General features: G+C 46.3%; 64 non-coding genes across 64 annotated transcripts; 42 read left to right on the forward strand and 22 right to left on the reverse strand.

The window, feature by feature from the left end:
* Positions 1-199: 199 nt before the first annotated feature.
* Trnaa-cgc lies at positions 200-271 on the reverse strand. Its single transcript has one exon. It is a non-coding gene; the product is annotated as a tRNA-Ala (tRNA).
* A 117-nt stretch (positions 272-388) lies between these two features.
* Trnaw-cca lies at positions 389-460 on the forward strand. The gene has a single exon. It is a non-coding gene; the product is annotated as a tRNA-Trp (tRNA).
* Positions 461-779: 319 nt separating this feature from the next.
* Positions 780-851, forward strand: Trnac-gca. The gene has a single exon. It is a non-coding gene; the product is annotated as a tRNA-Cys (tRNA).
* Positions 852-1,127: 276 nt separating this feature from the next.
* Trnaa-cgc lies at positions 1,128-1,199 on the reverse strand. The gene has a single exon. It is a non-coding gene; the product is annotated as a tRNA-Ala (tRNA).
* A 117-nt stretch (positions 1,200-1,316) lies between these two features.
* Positions 1,317-1,388, forward strand: Trnaw-cca. The gene has a single exon. It is a non-coding gene; the product is annotated as a tRNA-Trp (tRNA).
* Positions 1,389-1,707: 319 nt separating this feature from the next.
* Trnac-gca lies at positions 1,708-1,779 on the forward strand. The gene has a single exon. It is a non-coding gene; the product is annotated as a tRNA-Cys (tRNA).
* A 277-nt stretch (positions 1,780-2,056) lies between these two features.
* Trnaa-cgc lies at positions 2,057-2,128 on the reverse strand. The gene has a single exon. It is a non-coding gene; the product is annotated as a tRNA-Ala (tRNA).
* Positions 2,129-2,245: 117 nt separating this feature from the next.
* Trnaw-cca lies at positions 2,246-2,317 on the forward strand. Its single transcript has one exon. It is a non-coding gene; the product is annotated as a tRNA-Trp (tRNA).
* A 319-nt stretch (positions 2,318-2,636) lies between these two features.
* On the forward strand, positions 2,637-2,708 carry Trnac-gca. Its single transcript has one exon. It is a non-coding gene; the product is annotated as a tRNA-Cys (tRNA).
* Positions 2,709-2,984: 276 nt separating this feature from the next.
* Positions 2,985-3,056, reverse strand: Trnaa-cgc. The gene has a single exon. It is a non-coding gene; the product is annotated as a tRNA-Ala (tRNA).
* Positions 3,057-3,173: 117 nt separating this feature from the next.
* Positions 3,174-3,245, forward strand: Trnaw-cca. The gene has a single exon. It is a non-coding gene; the product is annotated as a tRNA-Trp (tRNA).
* Positions 3,246-3,564: 319 nt separating this feature from the next.
* Trnac-gca lies at positions 3,565-3,636 on the forward strand. Its single transcript has one exon. It is a non-coding gene; the product is annotated as a tRNA-Cys (tRNA).
* Positions 3,637-3,912: 276 nt separating this feature from the next.
* Positions 3,913-3,984, reverse strand: Trnaa-cgc. Its single transcript has one exon. It is a non-coding gene; the product is annotated as a tRNA-Ala (tRNA).
* A 117-nt stretch (positions 3,985-4,101) lies between these two features.
* On the forward strand, positions 4,102-4,173 carry Trnaw-cca. Its single transcript has one exon. It is a non-coding gene; the product is annotated as a tRNA-Trp (tRNA).
* A 319-nt stretch (positions 4,174-4,492) lies between these two features.
* On the forward strand, positions 4,493-4,564 carry Trnac-gca. The gene has a single exon. It is a non-coding gene; the product is annotated as a tRNA-Cys (tRNA).
* Positions 4,565-4,841: 277 nt separating this feature from the next.
* Trnaa-cgc lies at positions 4,842-4,913 on the reverse strand. The gene has a single exon. It is a non-coding gene; the product is annotated as a tRNA-Ala (tRNA).
* Positions 4,914-5,030: 117 nt separating this feature from the next.
* Trnaw-cca lies at positions 5,031-5,102 on the forward strand. Its single transcript has one exon. It is a non-coding gene; the product is annotated as a tRNA-Trp (tRNA).
* Positions 5,103-5,421: 319 nt separating this feature from the next.
* Trnac-gca lies at positions 5,422-5,493 on the forward strand. The gene has a single exon. It is a non-coding gene; the product is annotated as a tRNA-Cys (tRNA).
* A 276-nt stretch (positions 5,494-5,769) lies between these two features.
* Trnaa-cgc lies at positions 5,770-5,841 on the reverse strand. Its single transcript has one exon. It is a non-coding gene; the product is annotated as a tRNA-Ala (tRNA).
* A 117-nt stretch (positions 5,842-5,958) lies between these two features.
* Positions 5,959-6,030, forward strand: Trnaw-cca. Its single transcript has one exon. It is a non-coding gene; the product is annotated as a tRNA-Trp (tRNA).
* A 319-nt stretch (positions 6,031-6,349) lies between these two features.
* Trnac-gca lies at positions 6,350-6,421 on the forward strand. Its single transcript has one exon. It is a non-coding gene; the product is annotated as a tRNA-Cys (tRNA).
* Positions 6,422-6,697: 276 nt separating this feature from the next.
* On the reverse strand, positions 6,698-6,769 carry Trnaa-cgc. The gene has a single exon. It is a non-coding gene; the product is annotated as a tRNA-Ala (tRNA).
* A 117-nt stretch (positions 6,770-6,886) lies between these two features.
* Trnaw-cca lies at positions 6,887-6,958 on the forward strand. Its single transcript has one exon. It is a non-coding gene; the product is annotated as a tRNA-Trp (tRNA).
* A 319-nt stretch (positions 6,959-7,277) lies between these two features.
* Trnac-gca lies at positions 7,278-7,349 on the forward strand. The gene has a single exon. It is a non-coding gene; the product is annotated as a tRNA-Cys (tRNA).
* Positions 7,350-7,626: 277 nt separating this feature from the next.
* On the reverse strand, positions 7,627-7,698 carry Trnaa-cgc. The gene has a single exon. It is a non-coding gene; the product is annotated as a tRNA-Ala (tRNA).
* A 117-nt stretch (positions 7,699-7,815) lies between these two features.
* Trnaw-cca lies at positions 7,816-7,887 on the forward strand. Its single transcript has one exon. It is a non-coding gene; the product is annotated as a tRNA-Trp (tRNA).
* A 319-nt stretch (positions 7,888-8,206) lies between these two features.
* Positions 8,207-8,278, forward strand: Trnac-gca. The gene has a single exon. It is a non-coding gene; the product is annotated as a tRNA-Cys (tRNA).
* Positions 8,279-8,554: 276 nt separating this feature from the next.
* Positions 8,555-8,626, reverse strand: Trnaa-cgc. Its single transcript has one exon. It is a non-coding gene; the product is annotated as a tRNA-Ala (tRNA).
* Positions 8,627-8,743: 117 nt separating this feature from the next.
* Trnaw-cca lies at positions 8,744-8,815 on the forward strand. Its single transcript has one exon. It is a non-coding gene; the product is annotated as a tRNA-Trp (tRNA).
* A 319-nt stretch (positions 8,816-9,134) lies between these two features.
* On the forward strand, positions 9,135-9,206 carry Trnac-gca. Its single transcript has one exon. It is a non-coding gene; the product is annotated as a tRNA-Cys (tRNA).
* Positions 9,207-9,483: 277 nt separating this feature from the next.
* On the reverse strand, positions 9,484-9,555 carry Trnaa-cgc. Its single transcript has one exon. It is a non-coding gene; the product is annotated as a tRNA-Ala (tRNA).
* A 117-nt stretch (positions 9,556-9,672) lies between these two features.
* On the forward strand, positions 9,673-9,744 carry Trnaw-cca. Its single transcript has one exon. It is a non-coding gene; the product is annotated as a tRNA-Trp (tRNA).
* A 319-nt stretch (positions 9,745-10,063) lies between these two features.
* Positions 10,064-10,135, forward strand: Trnac-gca. The gene has a single exon. It is a non-coding gene; the product is annotated as a tRNA-Cys (tRNA).
* A 277-nt stretch (positions 10,136-10,412) lies between these two features.
* Positions 10,413-10,484, reverse strand: Trnaa-cgc. The gene has a single exon. It is a non-coding gene; the product is annotated as a tRNA-Ala (tRNA).
* Positions 10,485-10,601: 117 nt separating this feature from the next.
* Trnaw-cca lies at positions 10,602-10,673 on the forward strand. The gene has a single exon. It is a non-coding gene; the product is annotated as a tRNA-Trp (tRNA).
* Positions 10,674-10,992: 319 nt separating this feature from the next.
* On the forward strand, positions 10,993-11,064 carry Trnac-gca. The gene has a single exon. It is a non-coding gene; the product is annotated as a tRNA-Cys (tRNA).
* A 276-nt stretch (positions 11,065-11,340) lies between these two features.
* On the reverse strand, positions 11,341-11,412 carry Trnaa-cgc. Its single transcript has one exon. It is a non-coding gene; the product is annotated as a tRNA-Ala (tRNA).
* A 117-nt stretch (positions 11,413-11,529) lies between these two features.
* Trnaw-cca lies at positions 11,530-11,601 on the forward strand. The gene has a single exon. It is a non-coding gene; the product is annotated as a tRNA-Trp (tRNA).
* Positions 11,602-11,920: 319 nt separating this feature from the next.
* On the forward strand, positions 11,921-11,992 carry Trnac-gca. Its single transcript has one exon. It is a non-coding gene; the product is annotated as a tRNA-Cys (tRNA).
* Positions 11,993-12,268: 276 nt separating this feature from the next.
* On the reverse strand, positions 12,269-12,340 carry Trnaa-cgc. The gene has a single exon. It is a non-coding gene; the product is annotated as a tRNA-Ala (tRNA).
* A 117-nt stretch (positions 12,341-12,457) lies between these two features.
* On the forward strand, positions 12,458-12,529 carry Trnaw-cca. Its single transcript has one exon. It is a non-coding gene; the product is annotated as a tRNA-Trp (tRNA).
* Positions 12,530-12,848: 319 nt separating this feature from the next.
* Positions 12,849-12,920, forward strand: Trnac-gca. The gene has a single exon. It is a non-coding gene; the product is annotated as a tRNA-Cys (tRNA).
* Positions 12,921-13,196: 276 nt separating this feature from the next.
* Positions 13,197-13,268, reverse strand: Trnaa-cgc. Its single transcript has one exon. It is a non-coding gene; the product is annotated as a tRNA-Ala (tRNA).
* A 117-nt stretch (positions 13,269-13,385) lies between these two features.
* On the forward strand, positions 13,386-13,457 carry Trnaw-cca. Its single transcript has one exon. It is a non-coding gene; the product is annotated as a tRNA-Trp (tRNA).
* A 319-nt stretch (positions 13,458-13,776) lies between these two features.
* Positions 13,777-13,848, forward strand: Trnac-gca. The gene has a single exon. It is a non-coding gene; the product is annotated as a tRNA-Cys (tRNA).
* Positions 13,849-14,124: 276 nt separating this feature from the next.
* Trnaa-cgc lies at positions 14,125-14,196 on the reverse strand. Its single transcript has one exon. It is a non-coding gene; the product is annotated as a tRNA-Ala (tRNA).
* A 117-nt stretch (positions 14,197-14,313) lies between these two features.
* On the forward strand, positions 14,314-14,385 carry Trnaw-cca. The gene has a single exon. It is a non-coding gene; the product is annotated as a tRNA-Trp (tRNA).
* Positions 14,386-14,704: 319 nt separating this feature from the next.
* Trnac-gca lies at positions 14,705-14,776 on the forward strand. Its single transcript has one exon. It is a non-coding gene; the product is annotated as a tRNA-Cys (tRNA).
* Positions 14,777-15,052: 276 nt separating this feature from the next.
* Trnaa-cgc lies at positions 15,053-15,124 on the reverse strand. Its single transcript has one exon. It is a non-coding gene; the product is annotated as a tRNA-Ala (tRNA).
* Positions 15,125-15,241: 117 nt separating this feature from the next.
* Trnaw-cca lies at positions 15,242-15,313 on the forward strand. Its single transcript has one exon. It is a non-coding gene; the product is annotated as a tRNA-Trp (tRNA).
* A 319-nt stretch (positions 15,314-15,632) lies between these two features.
* Trnac-gca lies at positions 15,633-15,704 on the forward strand. Its single transcript has one exon. It is a non-coding gene; the product is annotated as a tRNA-Cys (tRNA).
* Positions 15,705-15,980: 276 nt separating this feature from the next.
* Positions 15,981-16,052, reverse strand: Trnaa-cgc. The gene has a single exon. It is a non-coding gene; the product is annotated as a tRNA-Ala (tRNA).
* A 117-nt stretch (positions 16,053-16,169) lies between these two features.
* On the forward strand, positions 16,170-16,241 carry Trnaw-cca. The gene has a single exon. It is a non-coding gene; the product is annotated as a tRNA-Trp (tRNA).
* Positions 16,242-16,560: 319 nt separating this feature from the next.
* Positions 16,561-16,632, forward strand: Trnac-gca. The gene has a single exon. It is a non-coding gene; the product is annotated as a tRNA-Cys (tRNA).
* A 277-nt stretch (positions 16,633-16,909) lies between these two features.
* On the reverse strand, positions 16,910-16,981 carry Trnaa-cgc. The gene has a single exon. It is a non-coding gene; the product is annotated as a tRNA-Ala (tRNA).
* A 117-nt stretch (positions 16,982-17,098) lies between these two features.
* Positions 17,099-17,170, forward strand: Trnaw-cca. Its single transcript has one exon. It is a non-coding gene; the product is annotated as a tRNA-Trp (tRNA).
* A 319-nt stretch (positions 17,171-17,489) lies between these two features.
* Positions 17,490-17,561, forward strand: Trnac-gca. The gene has a single exon. It is a non-coding gene; the product is annotated as a tRNA-Cys (tRNA).
* A 276-nt stretch (positions 17,562-17,837) lies between these two features.
* Trnaa-cgc lies at positions 17,838-17,909 on the reverse strand. Its single transcript has one exon. It is a non-coding gene; the product is annotated as a tRNA-Ala (tRNA).
* Positions 17,910-18,026: 117 nt separating this feature from the next.
* On the forward strand, positions 18,027-18,098 carry Trnaw-cca. The gene has a single exon. It is a non-coding gene; the product is annotated as a tRNA-Trp (tRNA).
* A 319-nt stretch (positions 18,099-18,417) lies between these two features.
* On the forward strand, positions 18,418-18,489 carry Trnac-gca. Its single transcript has one exon. It is a non-coding gene; the product is annotated as a tRNA-Cys (tRNA).
* Positions 18,490-18,765: 276 nt separating this feature from the next.
* On the reverse strand, positions 18,766-18,837 carry Trnaa-cgc. The gene has a single exon. It is a non-coding gene; the product is annotated as a tRNA-Ala (tRNA).
* A 117-nt stretch (positions 18,838-18,954) lies between these two features.
* Trnaw-cca lies at positions 18,955-19,026 on the forward strand. The gene has a single exon. It is a non-coding gene; the product is annotated as a tRNA-Trp (tRNA).
* Positions 19,027-19,345: 319 nt separating this feature from the next.
* Trnac-gca lies at positions 19,346-19,417 on the forward strand. Its single transcript has one exon. It is a non-coding gene; the product is annotated as a tRNA-Cys (tRNA).
* A 277-nt stretch (positions 19,418-19,694) lies between these two features.
* Positions 19,695-19,766, reverse strand: Trnaa-cgc. The gene has a single exon. It is a non-coding gene; the product is annotated as a tRNA-Ala (tRNA).
* Between the last annotated feature and the right edge of the window lie 64 nt (positions 19,767-19,830).

Below are 19,830 nucleotides of genomic sequence, written 5' to 3' on the forward strand. Positions count from 1 at the left end.
CGCCATACCGAAGGCTTTGGAGCAACATTTCAATGGGGGGGGGATCGCAGCCCAGGGTCTTGCAGGTCATCGTCCTCCCGCCATGAGGTCGAACTGTACGAAATCCACTTGCTTGGGGGAAGAATCTTGTACACTGAATTTTGTAGAATATGGTGATAGGCAAAAGTTTTCATGTACTGCTGCACGGAGAAACAAAAATTGGAGGAGCTGGGATTTGAACCCAGGACTTTCTGCATGCGAAGCAGACACTCTACCACTGAGTTACACCCCCGCCAGAGCAAGTACATCCGGGACGAGTGTCTCGTGGATCCTACTGTCATTATTTCTTAGGTTTGAACGGTACAGTAAGTGCTCGAGGAACCTATTATGACAAGACCTAAGCAGCGTCGACTCCGTGGCGCAACGGTAGCGCGTCTGACTCCAGATCAGAAGGTTGCGTGTTCAAATCACGTCGGGGTCACAATGAAATTTTCGTTTACGAAAGCCATAGGCGAGTATGTCAGTTTAATCAGATACCAAACGATTACGGAGAACGGACGAACAGAACTTGCTTGAAAAAAAGCTACTAGTGCAATTTTCGCGTTCTGACATTAAGGTGAAGGCGCCGACTCGCACTTTCTCCAGGCGCGAAGTGTCTAGTATTTTTGATATTTATATCGTTTAACGCTAATATATAACTGAGAGATAATGATTACGCAATATTTTGCTCGATTAGACGTCTTTAGCCAGGCAGAGTATAATATTTTTCCTTAAGTTATGGGAACGCAAAGATCGTGAATGGGGGTATAGCTCAGTCGTAGAGCATTCGACTGCAGATCGAGAGGTCCCCGGTTCAATCCCGGGTGCCCCCTTCATTTTTCAGTATCTCGAAAAAACAAATGACGATTGTCGCGGTGAGTTGCAAATACATGTTTGAGATGCACCCTGCACGCCATACCGAAGGCTTTGGAGCAACATTTCAATGGGGGGGGATCGCAGCCCAGGGTCTTGCAGGTCATCGTCCTCCCGCCATGAGGTCGAACTGTACGAAATCCACTTGCTTGGGGGAAGAATCTTGTACACTGAATTTTGTAGAATATGGTGATAGGCAAAAGTTTTCATGTACTGCTGCACGGAGAAACAAAAATTGGAGGAGCTGGGATTTGAACCCAGGACTTTCTGCATGCGAAGCAGACACTCTACCACTGAGTTACACCCCCGCCAGAGCAAGTACATCCGGGACGAGTGTCTCGTGGATCCTACTGTCATTATTTCTTAGGTTTGAACGGTACAGTAAGTGTTCGAGGAACCTATTATGACAAGACCTAAGCAGCGTCGACTCCGTGGCGCAACGGTAGCGCGTCTGACTCCAGATCAGAAGGTTGCGTGTTCAAATCACGTCGGGGTCACAATGAAATTTTCGTTTACGAAAGCCATAGGCGAGTATGTCAGTTTAATCAGATACCAAACGATTACGGAGAACGGACGAACAGAACTTGCTTGAAAAAAAGCTACTAGTGCAATTTTCGCGTTCTGACATTAAGGTGAAGGCGCCGACTCGCACTTTCTCCAGGCGCGAAGTGTCTAGTATTTTTGATATTTATATCGTTTAACGCTAATATATAACTGAGAGATAATGATTACGCAATATTTTGCTCGATTAGACGTCTTTAGCCAGGCAGAGTATAATATTTTTCCTTAAGTTATGGGAACGCAAAGATCGTGAATGGGGGTATAGCTCAGTCGTAGAGCATTCGACTGCAGATCGAGAGGTCCCCGGTTCAATCCCGGGTGCCCCCTTCATTTTTCAGTATCTCGAAAAAACAAATGACGATTGTCGCGGTGAGTTGCAAATACATGTTTGAGATGCACCCTGCACGCCATACCGAAGGCTTTGGAGCAACATTTCAATGGGGGGGGGATCGCAGCCCAGGGTCTTGCAGGTCATCGTCCTCCCGCCATGAGGTCGAACTGTACGAAATCCACTTGCTTGGGGGAAGAATCTTGTACACTGAATTTTGTAGAATATGGTGATAGGCAAAAGTTTTCATGTACTGCTGCACGGAGAAACAAAAATTGGAGGAGCTGGGATTTGAACCCAGGACTTTCTGCATGCGAAGCAGACACTCTACCACTGAGTTACACCCCCGCCAGAGCAAGTACATCCGGGACGAGTGTCTCGTGGATCCTACTGTCATTATTTCTTAGGTTTGAACGGTACAGTAAGTGTTCGAGGAACCTATTATGACAAGACCTAAGCAGCGTCGACTCCGTGGCGCAACGGTAGCGCGTCTGACTCCAGATCAGAAGGTTGCGTGTTCAAATCACGTCGGGGTCACAATGAAATTTTCGTTTACGAAAGCCATAGGCGAGTATGTCAGTTTAATCAGATACCAAACGATTACGGAGAACGGACGAACAGAACTTGCTTGAAAAAAAGCTACTAGTGCAATTTTCGCGTTCTGACATTAAGGTGAAGGCGCCGACTCGCACTTTCTCCAGGCGCGAAGTGTCTAGTATTTTTGATATTTATATCGTTTAACGCTAATATATAACTGAGAGATAATGATTACGCAATATTTTGCTCGATTAGACGTCTTTAGCCAGGCAGAGTATAATATTTTTCCTTAAGTTATGGGAACGCAAAGATCGTGAATGGGGGTATAGCTCAGTCGTAGAGCATTCGACTGCAGATCGAGAGGTCCCCGGTTCAATCCCGGGTGCCCCCTTCATTTTTCAGTATCTCGAAAAAACAAATGACGATTGTCGCGGTGAGTTGCAAATACATGTTTGAGATGCACCCTGCACGCCATACCGAAGGCTTTGGAGCAACATTTCAATGGGGGGGGATCGCAGCCCAGGGTCTTGCAGGTCATCGTCCTCCCGCCATGAGGTCGAACTGTACGAAATCCACTTGCTTGGGGGAAGAATCTTGTACACTGAATTTTGTAGAATATGGTGATAGGCAAAAGTTTTCATGTACTGCTGCACGGAGAAACAAAAATTGGAGGAGCTGGGATTTGAACCCAGAACTTTCTGCATGCGAAGCAGACACTCTACCACTGAGTTACACCCCCGCCAGAGCAAGTACATCCGGGACGAGTGTCTCGTGGATCCTACTGTCATTATTTCTTAGGTTTGAACGGTACAGTAAGTGTTCGAGGAACCTATTATGACAAGACCTAAGCAGCGTCGACTCCGTGGCGCAACGGTAGCGCGTCTGACTCCAGATCAGAAGGTTGCGTGTTCAAATCACGTCGGGGTCACAATGAAATTTTCGTTTACGAAAGCCATAGGCGAGTATGTCAGTTTAATCAGATACCAAACGATTACGGAGAACGGACGAACAGAACTTGCTTGAAAAAAAGCTACTAGTGCAATTTTCGCGTTCTGACATTAAGGTGAAGGCGCCGACTCGCACTTTCTCCAGGCGCGAAGTGTCTAGTATTTTTGATATTTATATCGTTTAACGCTAATATATAACTGAGAGATAATGATTACGCAATATTTTGCTCGATTAGACGTCTTTAGCCAGGCAGAGTATAATATTTTTCCTTAAGTTATGGGAACGCAAAGATCGTGAATGGGGGTATAGCTCAGTCGTAGAGCATTCGACTGCAGATCGAGAGGTCCCCTGTTCAATCCCGGGTGCCCCCTTCATTTTTCAGTATCTCGAAAAAACAAATGACGATTGTCGCGGTGAGTTGCAAATACATGTTTGAGATGCACCCTGCACGCCATACCGAAGGCTTTGGAGCAACATTTCAATGGGGGGGGATCGCAGCCCAGGGTCTTGCAGGTCATCGTCCTCCCGCCATGAGGTCGAACTGTACGAAATCCACTTGCTTGGGGGAAGAATCTTGTACACTGAATTTTGTAGAATATGGTGATAGGCAAAAGTTTTCATGTACTGCTGCACGGAGAAACAAAAATTGGAGGAGCTGGGATTTGAACCCAGGACTTTCTGCATGCGAAGCAGACACTCTACCACTGAGTTACACCCCCGCCAGAGCAAGTACATCCGGGACGAGTGTCTCGTGGATCCTACTGTCATTATTTCTTAGGTTTGAACGGTACAGTAAGTGTTCGAGGAACCTATTATGACAAGACCTAAGCAGCGTCGACTCCGTGGCGCAACGGTAGCGCGTCTGACTCCAGATCAGAAGGTTGCGTGTTCTAATCACGTCGGGGTCACAATGAAATTTTCGTTTACGAAAGCCATAGGCGAGTATGTCAGTTTAATCAGATACCAAACGATTACGGAGAACGGACGAACAGAACTTGCTTGAAAAAAAGCTACTAGTGCAATTTTCGCGTTCTGACATTAAGGTGAAGGCGCCGACTCGCACTTTCTCCAGGCGCGAAGTGTCTAGTATTTTTGATATTTATATCGTTTAACGCTAATATATAACTGAGAGATAATGATTACGCAATATTTTGCTCGATTAGACGTCTTTAGCCAGGCAGAGTATAATATTTTTCCTTAAGTTATGGGAACGCAAAGATCGTGAATGGGGGTATAGCTCAGTCGTAGAGCATTCGACTGCAGATCGAGAGGTCCCCGGTTCAATCCCGGGTGCCCCCTTCATTTTTCAGTATCTCGAAAAAACAAATGACGATTGTCGCGGTGAGTTGCAAATACATGTTTGAGATGCACCCTGCACGCCATACCGAAGGCTTTGGAGCAACATTTCAATGGGGGGGGGATCGCAGCCCAGGGTCTTGCAGGTCATCGTCCTCCCGCCATGAGGTCGAACTGTACGAAATCCACTTGCTTGGGGGAAGAATCTTGTACACTGAATTTTGTAGAATATGGTGATAGGCAAAAGTTTTCATGTACTGCTGCACGGAGAAACAAAAATTGGAGGAGCTGGGATTTGAACCCAGGACTTTCTGCATGCGAAGCAGACACTCTACCACTGAGTTACACCCCCGCCAGAGCAAGTACATCCGGGACGAGTGTCTCGTGGATCCTACTGTCATTATTTCTTAGGTTTGAACGGTACAGTAAGTGTTCGAGGAACCTATTATGACAAGACCTAAGCAGCGTCGACTCCGTGGCGCAACGGTAGCGCGTCTGACTCCAGATCAGAAGGTTGCGTGTTCAAATCACGTCGGGGTCACAATGAAATTTTCGTTTACGAAAGCCATAGGCGAGTATGTCAGTTTAATCAGATACCAAACGATTACGGAGAACGGACGAACAGAACTTGCTTGAAAAAAAGCTACTAGTGCAATTTTCGCGTTCTGACATTAAGGTGAAGGCGCCGACTCGCACTTTCTCCAGGCGCGAAGTGTCTAGTATTTTTGATATTTATATCGTTTAACGCTAATATATAACTGAGAGATAATGATTACGCAATATTTTGCTCGATTAGACGTCTTTAGCCAGGCAGAGTATAATATTTTTCCTTAAGTTATGGGAACGCAAAGATCGTGAATGGGGGTATAGCTCAGTCGTAGAGCATTCGACTGCAGATCGAGAGGTCCCCGGTTCAATCCCGGGTGCCCCCTTCATTTTTCAGTATCTCGAAAAAACAAATGACGATTGTCGCGGTGAGTTGCAAATACATGTTTGAGATGCACCCTGCACGCCATACCGAAGGCTTTGGAGCAACATTTCAATGGGGGGGGATCGCAGCCCAGGGTCTTGCAGGTCATCGTCCTCCCGCCATGAGGTCGAACTGTACGAAATCCACTTGCTTGGGGGAAGAATCTTGTACACTGAATTTTGTAGAATATGGTGATAGGCAAAAGTTTTCATGTACTGCTGCACGGAGAAACAAAAATTGGAGGAGCTGGGATTTGAACCCAGGACTTTCTGCATGCGAAGCAGACACTCTACCACTGAGTTACACCCCCGCCAGAGCAAGTACATCCGGGACGAGTGTCTCGTGGATCCTACTGTCATTATTTCTTAGGTTTGAACGGTACAGTAAGTGTTCGAGGAACCTATTATGACAAGACCTAAGCAGCGTCGACTCCGTGGCGCAACGGTAGCGCGTCTGACTCCAGATCAGAAGGTTGCGTGTTCAAATCACGTCGGGGTCACAATGAAATTTTCGTTTACGAAAGCCATAGGCGAGTATGTCAGTTTAATCAGATACCAAACGATTACGGAGAACGGACGAACAGAACTTGCTTGAAAAAAAGCTACTAGTGCAATTTTCGCGTTCTGACATTAAGGTGAAGGCGCCGACTCGCACTTTCTCCAGGCGCGAAGTGTCTAGTATTTTTGATATTTATATCGTTTAACGCTAATATATAACTGAGAGATAATGATTACGCAATATTTTGCTCGATTAGACGTCTTTAGCCAGGCAGAGTATAATATTTTTCCTTAAGTTATGGGAACGCAAAGATCGTGAATGGGGGTATAGCTCAGTCGTAGAGCATTCGACTGCAGATCGAGAGGTCCCCGGTTCAATCCCGGGTGCCCCCTTCATTTTTCAGTATCTCGAAAAAACAAATGACGATTGTCGCGGTGAGTTGCAAATACATGTTTGAGATGCACCCTGCACGCCATACCGAAGGCTTTGGAGCAACATTTCAATGGGGGGGGATCGCAGCCCAGGGTCTTGCAGGTCATCGTCCTCCCGCCATGAGGTCGAACTGTACGAAATCCACTTGCTTGGGGGAAGAATCTTGTACACTGAATTTTGTAGAATATGGTGATAGGCAAAAGTTTTCATGTACTGCTGCACGGAGAAACAAAAATTGGAGGAGCTGGGATTTGAACCCAGGACTTTCTGCATGCGAAGCAGACACTCTACCACTGAGTTACACCCCCGCCAGAGCAAGTACATCCGGGACGAGTGTCTCGTGGATCCTACTGTCATTATTTCTTAGGTTTGAACGGTACAGTAAGTGTTCGAGGAACCTATTATGACAAGACCTAAGCAGCGTCGACTCCGTGGCGCAACGGTAGCGCGTCTGACTCCAGATCAGAAGGTTGCGTGTTCAAATCACGTCGGGGTCACAATGAAATTTTCGTTTACGAAAGCCATAGGCGAGTATGTCAGTTTAATCAGATACCAAACGATTACGGAGAACGGACGAACAGAACTTGCTTGAAAAAAAGCTACTAGTGCAATTTTCGCGTTCTGACATTAAGGTGAAGGCGCCGACTCGCACTTTCTCCAGGCGCGAAGTGTCTAGTATTTTTGATATTTATATCGTTTAACGCTAATATATAACTGAGAGATAATGATTACGCAATATTTTGCTCGATTAGACGTCTTTAGCCAGGCAGAGTATAATATTTTTCCTTAAGTTATGGGAACGCAAAGATCGTGAATGGGGGTATAGCTCAGTCGTAGAGCATTCGACTGCAGATCGAGAGGTCCCCGGTTCAATCCCGGGTGCCCCCTTCATTTTTCAGTATCTCGAAAAAACAAATGACGATTGTCGCGGTGAGTTGCAAATACATGTTTGAGATGCACCCTGCACGCCATACCGAAGGCTTTGGAGCAACATTTCAATGGGGGGGGGATCGCAGCCCAGGGTCTTGCAGGTCATCGTCCTCCCGCCATGAGGTCGAACTGTACGAAATCCACTTGCTTGGGGGAAGAATCTTGTACACTGAATTTTGTAGAATATGGTGATAGGCAAAAGTTTTCATGTACTGCTGCACGGAGAAACAAAAATTGGAGGAGCTGGGATTTGAACCCAGGACTTTCTGCATGCGAAGCAGACACTCTACCACTGAGTTACACCCCCGCCAGAGCAAGTACATCCGGGACGAGTGTCTCGTGGATCCTACTGTCATTATTTCTTAGGTTTGAACGGTACAGTAAGTGTTCGAGGAACCTATTATGACAAGACCTAAGCAGCGTCGACTCCGTGGCGCAACGGTAGCGCGTCTGACTCCAGATCAGAAGGTTGCGTGTTCAAATCACGTCGGGGTCACAATGAAATTTTCGTTTACGAAAGCCATAGGCGAGTATGTCAGTTTAATCAGATACCAAACGATTACGGAGAACGGACGAACAGAACTTGCTTGAAAAAAAGCTACTAGTGCAATTTTCGCGTTCTGACATTAAGGTGAAGGCGCCGACTCGCACTTTCTCCAGGCGCGAAGTGTCTAGTATTTTTGATATTTATATCGTTTAACGCTAATATATAACTGAGAGATAATGATTACGCAATATTTTGCTCGATTAGACGTCTTTAGCCAGGCAGAGTATAATATTTTTCCTTAAGTTATGGGAACGCAAAGATCGTGAATGGGGGTATAGCTCAGTCGTAGAGCATTCGACTGCAGATCGAGAGGTCCCCGGTTCAATCCCGGGTGCCCCCTTCATTTTTCAGTATCTCGAAAAAACAAATGACGATTGTCGCGGTGAGTTGCAAATACATGTTTGAGATGCACCCTGCACGCCATACCGAAGGCTTTGGAGCAACATTTCAATGGGGGGGGATCGCAGCCCAGGGTCTTGCAGGTCATCGTCCTCCCGCCATGAGGTCGAACTGTACGAAATCCACTTGCTTGGGGGAAGAATCTTGTACACTGAATTTTGTAGAATATGGTGATAGGCAAAAGTTTTCATGTACTGCTGCACGGAGAAACAAAAATTGGAGGAGCTGGGATTTGAACCCAGGACTTTCTGCATGCGAAGCAGACACTCTACCACTGAGTTACACCCCCGCCAGAGCAAGTACATCCGGGACGAGTGTCTCGTGGATCCTACTGTCATTATTTCTTAGGTTTGAACGGTACAGTAAGTGTTCGAGGAACCTATTATGACAAGACCTAAGCAGCGTCGACTCCGTGGCGCAACGGTAGCGCGTCTGACTCCAGATCAGAAGGTTGCGTGTTCAAATCACGTCGGGGTCACAATGAAATTTTCGTTTACGAAAGCCATAGGCGAGTATGTCAGTTTAATCAGATACCAAACGATTACGGAGAACGGACGAACAGAACTTGCTTGAAAAAAAGCTACTAGTGCAATTTTCGCGTTCTGACATTAAGGTGAAGGCGCCGACTCGCACTTTCTCCAGGCGCGAAGTGTCTAGTATTTTTGATATTTATATCGTTTAACGCTAATATATAACTGAGAGATAATGATTACGCAATATTTTGCTCGATTAGACGTCTTTAGCCAGGCAGAGTATAATATTTTTCCTTAAGTTATGGGAACGCAAAGATCGTGAATGGGGGTATAGCTCAGTCGTAGAGCATTCGACTGCAGATCGAGAGGTCCCCGGTTCAATCCCGGGTGCCCCCTTCATTTTTCAGTATCTCGAAAAAACAAATGACGATTGTCGCGGTGAGTTGCAAATACATGTTTGAGATGCACCCTGCACGCCATACCGAAGGCTTTGGAGCAACATTTCAATGGGGGGGGGATCGCAGCCCAGGGTCTTGCAGGTCATCGTCCTCCCGCCATGAGGTCGAACTGTACGAAATCCACTTGCTTGGGGGAAGAATCTTGTACACTGAATTTTGTAGAATATGGTGATAGGCAAAAGTTTTCATGTACTGCTGCACGGAGAAACAAAAATTGGAGGAGCTGGGATTTGAACCCAGGACTTTCTGCATGCGAAGCAGACACTCTACCACTGAGTTACACCCCCGCCAGAGCAAGTACATCCGGGACGAGTGTCTCGTGGATCCTACTGTCATTATTTCTTAGGTTTGAACGGTACAGTAAGTGTTCGAGGAACCTATTATGACAAGACCTAAGCAGCGTCGACTCCGTGGCGCAACGGTAGCGCGTCTGACTCCAGATCAGAAGGTTGCGTGTTCAAATCACGTCGGGGTCACAATGAAATTTTCGTTTACGAAAGCCATAGGCGAGTATGTCAGTTTAATCAGATACCAAACGATTACGGAGAACGGACGAACAGAACTTGCTTGAAAAAAAGCTACTAGTGCAATTTTCGCGTTCTGACATTAAGGTGAAGGCGCCGACTCGCACTTTCTCCAGGCGCGAAGTGTCTAGTATTTTTGATATTTATATCGTTTAACGCTAATATATAACTGAGAGATAATGATTACGCAATATTTTGCTCGATTAGACGTCTTTAGCCAGGCAGAGTATAATATTTTTCCTTAAGTTATGGGAACGCAAAGATCGTGAATGGGGGTATAGCTCAGTCGTAGAGCATTCGACTGCAGATCGAGAGGTCCCCGGTTCAATCCCGGGTGCCCCCTTCATTTTTCAGTATCTCGAAAAAACAAATGACGATTGTCGCGGTGAGTTGCAAATACATGTTTGAGATGCACCCTGCACGCCATACCGAAGGCTTTGGAGCAACATTTCAATGGGGGGGGGATCGCAGCCCAGGGTCTTGCAGGTCATCGTCCTCCCGCCATGAGGTCGAACTGTACGAAATCCACTTGCTTGGGGGAAGAATCTTGTACACTGAATTTTGTAGAATATGGTGATAGGCAAAAGTTTTCATGTACTGCTGCACGGAGAAACAAAAATTGGAGGAGCTGGGATTTGAACCCAGGACTTTCTGCATGCGAAGCAGACACTCTACCACTGAGTTACACCCCCGCCAGAGCAAGTACATCCGGGACGAGTGTCTCGTGGATCCTACTGTCATTATTTCTTAGGTTTGAACGGTACAGTAAGTGTTCGAGGAACCTATTATGACAAGACCTAAGCAGCGTCGACTCCGTGGCGCAACGGTAGCGCGTCTGACTCCAGATCAGAAGGTTGCGTGTTCAAATCACGTCGGGGTCACAATGAAATTTTCGTTTACGAAAGCCATAGGCGAGTATGTCAGTTTAATCAGATACCAAACGATTACGGAGAACGGACGAACAGAACTTGCTTGAAAAAAAGCTACTAGTGCAATTTTCGCGTTCTGACATTAAGGTGAAGGCGCCGACTCGCACTTTCTCCAGGCGCGAAGTGTCTAGTATTTTTGATATTTATATCGTTTAACGCTAATATATAACTGAGAGATAATGATTACGCAATATTTTGCTCGATTAGACGTCTTTAGCCAGGCAGAGTATAATATTTTTCCTTAAGTTATGGGAACGCAAAGATCGTGAATGGGGGTATAGCTCAGTCGTAGAGCATTCGACTGCAGATCGAGAGGTCCCCGGTTCAATCCCGGGTGCCCCCTTCATTTTTCAGTATCTCGAAAAAACAAATGACGATTGTCGCGGTGAGTTGCAAATACATGTTTGAGATGCACCCTGCACGCCATACCGAAGGCTTTGGAGCAACATTTCAATGGGGGGGGATCGCAGCCCAGGGTCTTGCAGGTCATCGTCCTCCCGCCATGAGGTCGAACTGTACGAAATCCACTTGCTTGGGGGAAGAATCTTGTACACTGAATTTTGTAGAATATGGTGATAGGCAAAAGTTTTCATGTACTGCTGCACGGAGAAACAAAAATTGGAGGAGCTGGGATTTGAACCCAGGACTTTCTGCATGCGAAGCAGACACTCTACCACTGAGTTACACCCCCGCCAGAGCAAGTACATCCGGGACGAGTGTCTCGTGGATCCTACTGTCATTATTTCTTAGGTTTGAACGGTACAGTAAGTGTTCGAGGAACCTATTATGACAAGACCTAAGCAGCGTCGACTCCGTGGCGCAACGGTAGCGCGTCTGACTCCAGATCAGAAGGTTGCGTGTTCAAATCACGTCGGGGTCACAATGAAATTTTCGTTTACGAAAGCCATAGGCGAGTATGTCAGTTTAATCAGATACCAAACGATTACGGAGAACGGACGAACAGAACTTGCTTGAAAAAAAGCTACTAGTGCAATTTTCGCGTTCTGACATTAAGGTGAAGGCGCCGACTCGCACTTTCTCCAGGCGCGAAGTGTCTAGTATTTTTGATATTTATATCGTTTAACGCTAATATATAACTGAGAGATAATGATTACGCAATATTTTGCTCGATTAGACGTCTTTAGCCAGGCAGAGTATAATATTTTTCCTTAAGTTATGGGAACGCAAAGATCGTGAATGGGGGTATAGCTCAGTCGTAGAGCATTCGACTGCAGATCGAGAGGTCCCCGGTTCAATCCCGGGTGCCCCCTTCATTTTTCAGTATCTCGAAAAAACAAATGACGATTGTCGCGGTGAGTTGCAAATACATGTTTGAGATGCACCCTGCACGCCATACCGAAGGCTTTGGAGCAACATTTCAATGGGGGGGGATCGCAGCCCAGGGTCTTGCAGGTCATCGTCCTCCCGCCATGAGGTCGAACTGTACGAAATCCACTTGCTTGGGGGAAGAATCTTGTACACTGAATTTTGTAGAATATGGTGATAGGCAAAAGTTTTCATGTACTGCTGCACGGAGAAACAAAAATTGGAGGAGCTGGGATTTGAACCCAGGACTTTCTGCATGCGAAGCAGACACTCTACCACTGAGTTACACCCCCGCCAGAGCAAGTACATCCGGGACGAGTGTCTCGTGGATCCTACTGTCATTATTTCTTAGGTTTGAACGGTACAGTAAGTGTTCGAGGAACCTATTATGACAAGACCTAAGCAGCGTCGACTCCGTGGCGCAACGGTAGCGCGTCTGACTCCAGATCAGAAGGTTGCGTGTTCAAATCACGTCGGGGTCACAATGAAATTTTCGTTTACGAAAGCCATAGGCGAGTATGTCAGTTTAATCAGATACCAAACGATTACGGAGAACGGACGAACAGAACTTGCTTGAAAAAAAGCTACTAGTGCAATTTTCGCGTTCTGACATTAAGGTGAAGGCGCCGACTCGCACTTTCTCCAGGCGCGAAGTGTCTAGTATTTTTGATATTTATATCGTTTAACGCTAATATATAACTGAGAGATAATGATTACGCAATATTTTGCTCGATTAGACGTCTTTAGCCAGGCAGAGTATAATATTTTTCCTTAAGTTATGGGAACGCAAAGATCGTGAATGGGGGTATAGCTCAGTCGTAGAGCATTCGACTGCAGATCGAGAGGTCCCCGGTTCAATCCCGGGTGCCCCCTTCATTTTTCAGTATCTCGAAAAAACAAATGACGATTGTCGCGGTGAGTTGCAAATACATGTTTGAGATGCACCCTGCACGCCATACCGAAGGCTTTGGAGCAACATTTCAATGGGGGGGGATCGCAGCCCAGGGTCTTGCAGGTCATCGTCCTCCCGCCATGAGGTCGAACTGTACGAAATCCACTTGCTTGGGGGAAGAATCTTGTACACTGAATTTTGTAGAATATGGTGATAGGCAAAAGTTTTCATGTACTGCTGCACGGAGAAACAAAAATTGGAGGAGCTGGGATTTGAACCCAGGACTTTCTGCATGCGAAGCAGACACTCTACCACTGAGTTACACCCCCGCCAGAGCAAGTACATCCGGGACGAGTGTCTCGTGGATCCTACTGTCATTATTTCTTAGGTTTGAACGGTACAGTAAGTGTTCGAGGAACCTATTATGACAAGACCTAAGCAGCGTCGACTCCGTGGCGCAACGGTAGCGCGTCTGACTCCAGATCAGAAGGTTGCGTGTTCAAATCACGTCGGGGTCACAATGAAATTTTCGTTTACGAAAGCCATAGGCGAGTATGTCAGTTTAATCAGATACCAAACGATTACGGAGAACGGACGAACAGAACTTGCTTGAAAAAAAGCTACTAGTGCAATTTTCGCGTTCTGACATTAAGGTGAAGGCGCCGACTCGCACTTTCTCCAGGCGCGAAGTGTCTAGTATTTTTGATATTTATATCGTTTAACGCTAATATATAACTGAGAGATAATGATTACGCAATATTTTGCTCGATTAGACGTCTTTAGCCAGGCAGAGTATAATATTTTTCCTTAAGTTATGGGAACGCAAAGATCGTGAATGGGGGTATAGCTCAGTCGTAGAGCATTCGACTGCAGATCGAGAGGTCCCCGGTTCAATCCCGGGTGCCCCCTTCATTTTTCAGTATCTCGAAAAAACAAATGACGATTGTCGCGGTGAGTTGCAAATACATGTTTGAGATGCACCCTGCACGCCATACCGAAGGCTTTGGAGCAACATTTCAATGGGGGGGGATCGCAGCCCAGGGTCTTGCAGGTCATCGTCCTCCCGCCATGAGGTCGAACTGTACGAAATCCACTTGCTTGGGGGAAGAATCTTGTACACTGAATTTTGTAGAATATGGTGATAGGCAAAAGTTTTCATGTACTGCTGCACGGAGAAACAAAAATTGGAGGAGCTGGGATTTGAACCCAGGACTTTCTGCATGCGAAGCAGACACTCTACCACTGAGTTACACCCCCGCCAGAGCAAGTACATCCGGGACGAGTGTCTCGTGGATCCTACTGTCATTATTTCTTAGGTTTGAACGGTACAGTAAGTGTTCGAGGAACCTATTATGACAAGACCTAAGCAGCGTCGACTCCGTGGCGCAACGGTAGCGCGTCTGACTCCAGATCAGAAGGTTGCGTGTTCAAATCACGTCGGGGTCACAATGAAATTTTCGTTTACGAAAGCCATAGGCGAGTATGTCAGTTTAATCAGATACCAAACGATTACGGAGAACGGACGAACAGAACTTGCTTGAAAAAAAGCTACTAGTGCAATTTTCGCGTTCTGACATTAAGGTGAAGGCGCCGACTCGCACTTTCTCCAGGCGCGAAGTGTCTAGTATTTTTGATATTTATATCGTTTAACGCTAATATATAACTGAGAGATAATGATTACGCAATATTTTGCTCGATTAGACGTCTTTAGCCAGGCAGAGTATAATATTTTTCCTTAAGTTATGGGAACGCAAAGATCGTGAATGGGGGTATAGCTCAGTCGTAGAGCATTCGACTGCAGATCGAGAGGTCCCCGGTTCAATCCCGGGTGCCCCCTTCATTTTTCAGTATCTCGAAAAAACAAATGACGATTGTCGCGGTGAGTTGCAAATACATGTTTGAGATGCACCCTGCACGCCATACCGAAGGCTTTGGAGCAACATTTCAATGGGGGGGGATCGCAGCCCAGGGTCTTGCAGGTCATCGTCCTCCCGCCATGAGGTCGAACTGTACGAAATCCACTTGCTTGGGGGAAGAATCTTGTACACTGAATTTTGTAGAATATGGTGATAGGCAAAAGTTTTCATGTACTGCTGCACGGAGAAACAAAAATTGGAGGAGCTGGGATTTGAACCCAGGACTTTCTGCATGCGAAGCAGACACTCTACCACTGAGTTACACCCCCGCCAGAGCAAGTACATCCGGGACGAGTGTCTCGTGGATCCTACTGTCATTATTTCTTAGGTTTGAACGGTACAGTAAGTGTTCGAGGAACCTATTATGACAAGACCTAAGCAGCGTCGACTCCGTGGCGCAACGGTAGCGCGTCTGACTCCAGATCAGAAGGTTGCGTGTTCAAATCACGTCGGGGTCACAATGAAATTTTCGTTTACGAAAGCCATAGGCGAGTATGTCAGTTTAATCAGATACCAAACGATTACGGAGAACGGACGAACAGAACTTGCTTGAAAAAAAGCTACTAGTGCAATTTTCGCGTTCTGACATTAAGGTGAAGGCGCCGACTCGCACTTTCTCCAGGCGCGAAGTGTCTAGTATTTTTGATATTTATATCGTTTAACGCTAATATATAACTGAGAGATAATGATTACGCAATATTTTGCTCGATTAGACGTCTTTAGCCAGGCAGAGTATAATATTTTTCCTTAAGTTATGGGAACGCAAAGATCGTGAATGGGGGTATAGCTCAGTCGTAGAGCATTCGACTGCAGATCGAGAGGTCCCCGGTTCAATCCCGGGTGCCCCCTTCATTTTTCAGTATCTCGAAAAAACAAATGACGATTGTCGCGGTGAGTTGCAAATACATGTTTGAGATGCACCCTGCACGCCATACCGAAGGCTTTGGAGCAACATTTCAATGGGGGGGGATCGCAGCCCAGGGTCTTGCAGGTCATCGTCCTCCCGCCATGAGGTCGAACTGTACGAAATCCACTTGCTTGGGGGAAGAATCTTGTACACTGAATTTTGTAGAATATGGTGATAGGCAAAAGTTTTCATGTACTGCTGCACGGAGAAACAAAAATTGGAGGAGCTGGGATTTGAACCCAGGACTTTCTGCATGCGAAGCAGACACTCTACCACTGAGTTACACCCCCGCCAGAGCAAGTACATCCGGGACGAGTGTCTCGTGGATCCTACTGTCATTATTTCTTAGGTTTGAACGGTACAGTAAGTGTTCGAGGAACCTATTATGACAAGACCTAAGCAGCGTCGACTCCGTGGCGCAACGGTAGCGCGTCTGACTCCAGATCAGAAGGTTGCGTGTTCAAATCACGTCGGGGTCACAATGAAATTTTCGTTTACGAAAGCCATAGGCGAGTATGTCAGTTTAATCAGATACCAAACGATTACGGAGAACGGACGAACAGAACTTGCTTGAAAAAAAGCTACTAGTGCAATTTTCGCGTTCTGACATTAAGGTGAAGGCGCCGACTCGCACTTTCTCCAGGCGCGAAGTGTCTAGTATTTTTGATATTTATATCGTTTAACGCTAATATATAACTGAGAGATAATGATTACGCAATATTTTGCTCGATTAGACGTCTTTAGCCAGGCAGAGTATAATATTTTTCCTTAAGTTATGGGAACGCAAAGATCGTGAATGGGGGTATAGCTCAGTCGTAGAGCATTCGACTGCAGATCGAGAGGTCCCCGGTTCAATCCCGGGTGCCCCCTTCATTTTTCAGTATCTCGAAAAAACAAATGACGATTGTCGCGGTGAGTTGCAAATACATGTTTGAGATGCACCCTGCACGCCATACCGAAGGCTTTGGAGCAACATTTCAATGGGGGGGGGATCGCAGCCCAGGGTCTTGCAGGTCATCGTCCTCCCGCCATGAGGTCGAACTGTACGAAATCCACTTGCTTGGGGGAAGAATCTTGTACACTGAATTTTGTAGAATATGGTGATAGGCAAAAGTTTTCATGTACTGCTGCACGGAGAAACAAAAATTGGAGGAGCTGGGATTTGAACCCAGGACTTTCTGCATGCGAAGCAGACACTCTACCACTGAGTTACACCCCCGCCAGAGCAAGTACATCCGGGACGAGTGTCTCGTGGATCCTACTGTCATTATTTCTTAGGTTTGAACGGTACAGTAAGTGTTCGAGGAACCTATTATGACAAGACCTAAGCAGCGTCGACTCCGTGGCGCAACGGTAGCGCGTCTGACTCCAGATCAGAAGGTTGCGTGTTCAAATCACGTCGGGGTCACAATGAAATTTTCGTTTACGAAAGCCATAGGCGAGTATGTCAGTTTAATCAGATACCAAACGATTACGGAGAACGGACGAACAGAACTTGCTTGAAAAAAAGCTACTAGTGCAATTTTCGCGTTCTGACATTAAGGTGAAGGCGCCGACTCGCACTTTCTCCAGGCGCGAAGTGTCTAGTATTTTTGATATTTATATCGTTTAACGCTAATATATAACTGAGAGATAATGATTACGCAATATTTTGCTCGATTAGACGTCTTTAGCCAGGCAGAGTATAATATTTTTCCTTAAGTTATGGGAACACAAAGATCGTGAATGGGGGTATAGCTCAGTCGTAGAGCATTCGACTGCAGATCGAGAGGTCCCCGGTTCAATCCCGGGTGCCCCCTTCATTTTTCAGTATCTCGAAAAAACAAATGACGATTGTCGCGGTGAGTTGCAAATACATGTTTGAGATGCACCCTGCACGCCATACCGAAGGCTTTGGAGCAACATTTCAATGGGGGGGGATCGCAGCCCAGGGTCTTGCAGGTCATCGTCCTCCCGCCATGAGGTCGAACTGTACGAAATCCACTTGCTTGGGGGAAGAATCTTGTACACTGAATTTTGTAGAATATGGTGATAGGCAAAAGTTTTCATGTACTGCTGCACGGAGAAACAAAAATTGGAGGAGCTGGGATTTGAACCCAGGACTTTCTGCATGCGAAGCAGACACTCTACCACTGAGTTACACCCCCGCCAGAGCAAGTACATCCGGGACGAGTGTCTCGTGGATCCTACTGTCATTATTTCTTAGGTTTGAACGGTACAGTAAGTGTTCGAGGAACCTATTATGACAAGACCTAAGCAGCGTCGACTCCGTGGCGCAACGGTAGCGCGTCTGACTCCAGATCAGAAGGTTGCGTGTTCAAATCACGTCGGGGTCACAATGAAATTTTCGTTTACGAAAGCCATAGGCGAGTATGTCAGTTTAATCAGATACCAAACGATTACGGAGAACGGACGAACAGAACTTGCTTGAAAAAAAGCTACTAGTGCAATTTTCGCGTTCTGACATTAAGGTGAAGGCGCCGACTCGCACTTTCTCCAGGCGCGAAGTGTCTAGTATTTTTGATATTTATATCGTTTAACGCTAATATATAACTGAGAGATAATGATTACGCAATATTTTGCTCGATTAGACGTCTTTAGCCAGGCAGAGTATAATATTTTTCCTTAAGTTATGGGAACGCAAAGATCGTGAATGGGGGTATAGCTCAGTCGTAGAGCATTCGACTGCAGATCGAGAGGTCCCCGGTTCAATCCCGGGTGCCCCCTTCATTTTTCAGTATCTCGAAAAAACAAATGACGATTGTCGCGGTGAGTTGCAAATACATGTTTGAGATGCACCCTGCACGCCATACCGAAGGCTTTGGAGCAACATTTCAATGGGGGGGGATCGCAGCCCAGGGTCTTGCAGGTCATCGTCCTCCCGCCATGAGGTCGAACTGTACGAAATCCACTTGCTTGGGGGAAGAATCTTGTACACTGAATTTTGTAGAATATGGTGATAGGCAAAAGTTTTCATGTACTGCTGCACGGAGAAACAAAAATTGGAGGAGCTGGGATTTGAACCCAGGACTTTCTGCATGCGAAGCAGACACTCTACCACTGAGTTACACCCCCGCCAGAGCAAGTACATCCGGGACGAGTGTCTCGTGGATCCTACTGTCATTATTTCTTAGGTTTGAACGGTACAGTAAGTGTTCGAGGAACCTATTATGACAAGACCTAAGCAGCGTCGACTCCGTGGCGCAACGGTAGCGCGTCTGACTCCAGATCAGAAGGTTGCGTGTTCAAATCACGTCGGGGTCACAATGAAATTTTCGTTTACGAAAGCCATAGGCGAGTATGTCAGTTTAATCAGATACCAAACGATTACGGAGAACGGACGAACAGAACTTGCTTGAAAAAAAGCTACTAGTGCAATTTTCGCGTTCTGACATTAAGGTGAAGGCGCCGACTCGCACTTTCTCCAGGCGCGAAGTGTCTAGTATTTTTGATATTTATATCGTTTAACGCTAATATATAACTGAGAGATAATGATTACGCAATATTTTGCTCGATTAGACGTCTTTAGCCAGGCAGAGTATAATATTTTTCCTTAAGTTATGGGAACGCAAAGATCGTGAATGGGGGTATAGCTCAGTCGTAGAGCATTCGACTGCAGATCGAGAGGTCCCCGGTTCAATCCCGGGTGCCCCCTTCATTTTTCAGTATCTCGAAAAAACAAATGACGATTGTCGCGGTGAGTTGCAAATACATGTTTGAGATGCACCCTGCACGCCATACCGAAGGCTTTGGAGCAACATTTCAATGGGGGGGGGATCGCAGCCCAGGGTCTTGCAGGTCATCGTCCTCCCGCCATGAGGTCGAACTGTACGAAATCCACTTGCTTGGGGGAAGAATCTTGTACACTGAATTTTGTAGAATATGGTGATAGGCAAAAGTTTTCATGTACTGCTGCACGGAGAAACAAAAATTGGAGGAGCTGGGATTTGAACCCAGGACTTTCTGCATGCGAAGCAGACACTCTACCACTGAGTTACACCCCCGCCAGAGCAAGTACATCCGGGACGAGTGTCTCGTGGATCCTACTGTCATTATTTCTTAGGTTTG

Source organism: Schistocerca piceifrons, chromosome 3 (assembly GCF_021461385.2).
Source record: "Schistocerca piceifrons isolate TAMUIC-IGC-003096 chromosome 3, iqSchPice1.1, whole genome shotgun sequence".
Classification (NCBI taxonomy): Eukaryota; Metazoa; Arthropoda; class Insecta; order Orthoptera; family Acrididae; genus Schistocerca; species Schistocerca piceifrons.